Below are 4,694 nucleotides of genomic sequence, written 5' to 3'. Positions count from 1 at the left end.
CGCCACGCCACCACCGAAAGGCAGGCCCGCCGTGCCACCAGGCCAGATCGGCCATGCCACCCACGCCGCGGGGCTCCGCATCGCCCGCACGACGCAGGCAAGAGGGAAGACCCCCGCCACCGCCATCAGCCCCGGGCTATAGCCGGCGGCGTCCTTCAGCAGCGGCGGAGGGAGGGGAGGATGGATGGGGACCCGCCCGAGTCGTCCGAGCGGGAGCGACGCGGGCAGAGGCAGGCAACATGTCTCAGGAAAAGGGCATACTGATCCCAGTATGCACTGGAACCGATCGAATCGAATATACTAAAGTGCATCCGGCCTCTTGCAAAGTTGCACTACCTAGCTGAGTAGCTAGTGTATTGAACTCCATGGATGCGTGTTTGTATAGATCGAAACGATGGAACGACATGCATGATTCGATCTGTGCTGCTCTGAAAAGGGCCCTGATCAGGTTCCAGCATGCATTTCTCCGGCTTCCTCCTTTTCCAACTTTTCACCTCGCCTTTTGCATTCTTAATTACTTTCCGTGTTAGTACTTCCTCCGTCCCAGAAAAGTTGTCTCCCCGGCACTTTTTCAAAAAAACCCTTCACGTTTGCCCGACCAAACCCGCACTCCCCCTCCATCTTCCTCCGAGGCTCCGACACCGGCCGACTCCAGCGCTGCGCAGCTCCTCCGCACCACCGCGCCGAGCAGCTCCCCTGCGCCACCGCGCCGCGCCGCGCAGCTCCGCCACGCCGCGCCGCCGCACAACCCCCCCTCCACCACTGTACCGCGTTCCCCCGTAGCTCCCCCGTGCCGCACAGCTCCTAAAAATCCCCCCTTGCCCCGCAGTGACGACGGCGAGGGTTCCGGGCGACCAACCCTAGCTGAGCAGCCACGGCGTGTCGGCGGCACCGTGCTCAGCTTCTCACCACTGGTCGCGCTCAGCTTCTGACCAGTGGCCGACTCCGCCCCTTCCCTAGTTGCTCGAGGTCGACTCCTCCATGCCGGACGCCGCCTCGCCCACACCGCTTCGCCCTCACCGCCGTACGCCGCCTCGCCCTCGCCGCAGGTGAGTTCCTCGGCTCTCTCCTCTCTTCTCGCTGATGAAAATGTTGTTGGTGCTGTCAATTGTGGCTACTGAGACTGTAGCTAATGTTGTTGGAGTACTGTCAATTCTCGGTGCAAACTTCAATTTTTAGCTACAATCAAGAGTAGATAGTGCCCATTGTGGGTACTGAAACTGTATCGAGTGCTCTAGTGTATCCTGTTTGTGTAAATGTTTGCTGCATTGTGGCTACTGAAACTGTATGTATCTGATGATATATCAAGTCATCACACACACAGCTAACTGAATTTTGACTCTTAGAGGAATAAACTACTGTAGTTTACTGCAGTTTATTGCATAATTGTGCACTATTCGGAGCAAAATTCAGTTTACTGCTTTTCAGGTGGTTATAACAAGGAGCTTTAGTACCAATCCACACATTTATGGGTCTCTATTTATGCTCTTTTTCTGTTTATGGAGTACTGTATTGTGTAAATTCACAACATTGCAAGCACAATGATACTCAATATGCTGCCCAATCGCTGATGTTTGATGCCGTCCTATTAATAATGCTTGGAGTATGAATTTGATGTTGTTTCTTAGAAACTGATTGACATACAGCACAATGATACTCCAGTGTCACAAATCATAAGTGTTTAGAATAAGATATCTTTTGTATTATATTTCTTTTCTTGGAGTACAGTCACATTGCTTCTGTGCTTACAAAATTCAGATTGAATTTCACTACCAAAAGAAAAGAAGTGGAGATTAAATGCTGCTTTCCACTTACTTCACCTGTGTGTAACTCTTTTGGTGCATTTTCTGCAGAACCTATGTGTAGCTGCAGCATACAGGCCAGTTCATCAACTGCTCGAAGAAGAAAAGAAGATAGCATTTCCTTGCCTTTAGCATACAAGCCAGTTCACTTAATGTCCTCTCGTGCTATATTTCTGAGAATATCCAAGTTTTTACTTATCACTTTGCTAGCATTCACAAGTCTATTGAAGCGTGCATGTCTTTGTAATGGAGTGTAAATGTTCAGTGTTTTGGAGTAGTTGCGAGAAATCTTTTGGTTTTCGAGTGTTCTGGCTAGGATGATACAGTACCTAGCAATTCATGATGGATTATGGAAGTAAGAGTGCAAAAATTTAGTTTACTCTCTTTGATTCATGATGGCCCTCTTGTTCAAGTAAAGCAAGAAGAATACAAAATTCAGTTTACAAAATTCATAAATGTTGTGACATGTTCAGACTGAATTAGTAATTCAGAAATGTTCAACACTGCCGTGTTTCAGTCTTCTTTTTCTACAGTTTACTCCACTGTACAGTTTGTGCATCTACAGAACATGAATATTGTGTGTGTGTATGTGTGCGTGTGTGTGTGTCTAGATGCCCTTGATACTCCATCTAAATTCTCTTGATGTATCTGAATTTTTTCTGTATTTAGATGCCCTTGATACTCCATCTCATTTGTTGTTAGTTTCTGGAGTACACCTACCAAAATCACTGCTATCATCATGCCTGAATCTTGGACATCATGACTGCGTCTATGTAGACCATGGCAGTAGTTATAGAACTATGAATATCTATTACTCCCTCTACAACATCAGAAAAGTTAATAACATCCTCTACAACATTTTCTGTAGAGATTAATGGCCAGGATTAATCTACAGCATTCTGTACATTAATGGTCAGGCTGAATTTTTTCCAAATTGTGTCCAAAATCTGGAGTAACAATATTACAGTGAATTTCAACACAGAATTTGAACAACATTTTCTTCAACATTCAGTCTTCTGAATTGTTTGAGATAAAATTCAGTTTCTGCTAATGAACCAGCCTATCCAGATTCATTTGATAAGATGCCTGCTGATCTTGTTGCTGCTGTTTTATTCAGTTTCTGCCATTACAGATCAATCTACAGATCATGTTGTCTCATTTGATAAGAACCTGCTGGTTGTAACTGCAAATCTAAATCAATCTACAGAAGCCACCGGCTAACTGAATTTTTTGATGTCAATTACCTGTAGTCACCAACAGCAGCAGCAGAGGCGATCAGCAGTCGCCAACAGCAGGAGCAGGGCGGGGACTCGATCGGGCAGCCGGCAGCGGTAGCAGCTGAAGAGGTCTGTAGGTCGTCTCGCTGCCGGGGAGGCGGGGAAGATCCGCGAGGCACTGCCTGCCGGAGTCAGCGGAGAGAGGAGCGGCGACCGACGGACAGAGGTTGGCAGCGGCGGCTGGAGTTGCCGCGGGCGTGAGGAACCGTCCGGGGACGCGAGCAGCGCGATGAGGAGGAGGTGCCCGTCGAGGTGGTCGCCTTGCCGGAGCAGCCGCAGGTGGGCAGCCGGGCAGCTCGCCCCCGTGCGGCGCAGGTTCGCAGCGGCGGAGCAGCCGCAGGTGGGCAGAGAAGGTGGGCGGCGCAGTTTCTCCGGTCGGCGGCGACGCGGTGGCTGGTCGCCCGGGTGGGCGGCGGCCGGGCGGTTGAATTGTGTAGCGGGGCGCTGGCCGGTCCTCGGATCGAAGACCAACTCGCCTCCGTGGTCGCGACGGTGGGCAGCGGAGGCAGGCAGCTGGTGGCGGGAGTGGGCGGCGGAGGGTGGTCGGGGGAGCGCTGCGAGCGCCAGAGCACGGCAGCGGAATCCCACGGCGACGGCCACCGGCGACGCGCGGGGACGGACAAAGGAAGAAGAAGGGGTCAAGGACCTATTTGTTGCTGTTTTAAAATTACGAAGTTCTTTTTGCAAAAAACTCAATGTACTGTGCGGGTGACAACTTTTCTGGGACGGAGGGAGTATTTAATTTGCACCCCTAGCTTTCTTTACCTGCTTTGCTGGACCGGTCGTAGGTATTCACGGGACTAGCACATGCATATAAATGATGCAGATAAAATTATTTTTGAATTTTTCTGCTAATTTTTAAATTTATTGTTCACCTAGAGCAGATGAGCCTAGGCTCAGACGTAGATTACGGGGCCTCGGACATTTATTACCGATATATGCACACGTATGTAGCTCCTCAGACCTGAAAGATTCAGTTTCAGAGCATTATGATAGACACATATAGTAGTACAAGCATAAATATTCTCAGGACCTACCACTGACAGTATGGCACTATTGGTGGGGTGTATGCCTCAGGAGAAACATGCAACAAATGACAGCTTTAATTTGTCTAATCACTTAGCATTACAATTATTTTCTAGTCTTGCTCTCATTTGGATCGATCACTTTCAGCTTCGCTTTGTGTCAATCGATCTGCAGTTAGTTGAGTGGCACCAAACCAAATGCCATCGAACAAACCAGTCCACTGCTGTCGATGTTCAGCAGTTGCTAAAGCGATTACTGTCAACCAAGAGCTAAGCACCAAGCATGTAACTACACCCAAACTATATCAGTTCACACAAACACTAGCTTGTGTCAACTAGCATGCATCGTATTAATCTCGCAACTATTTACAGATTCTAGCTTGAACGTGTGAATTCCATTAGCACCGGTGCTACCATAACCCTGTTCTTCCTCCATGGTAAAAGCATGCCTACCATAAATTTTTCACATCTATGACCGGAGTAGTGAACAATCATTCAAATAGTAGTTCTATTTAACGGGCAAACAATAGTTTTGAGCTGTTGTTTTCTTCTAGAAAAAGGACACCAAAATGGCACCTTATATGCATCAT

The 4,694-nt window shown here is 48.5% G+C and overlaps 1 long non-coding RNA gene across 1 annotated transcript; it reads left to right on the top strand.

Moving 5' to 3' along the window:
• The first annotated feature begins 539 nt into the window (after positions 1-539).
• On the top strand, positions 540-3,942 carry LOC147959479 (uncharacterized). The gene is made up of 2 exons (XR_015611399.1): positions 540-1,049; positions 1,854-3,942. It is a non-coding gene; the product is annotated as an uncharacterized LOC147959479 (long non-coding RNA).
• Positions 3,943-4,694: the final 752 nt, after the last annotated feature.

Source organism: Triticum urartu, chromosome 7A (genome assembly GCF_056163025.1).
Source record: "Triticum urartu cultivar PI428250 chromosome 7A, HENAU_Tu73, whole genome shotgun sequence".
Classification (NCBI taxonomy): Eukaryota; Viridiplantae; Streptophyta; class Magnoliopsida; order Poales; family Poaceae; genus Triticum; species Triticum urartu.
This window is presented reverse-complemented; position numbering and strand designations above follow the sequence as displayed.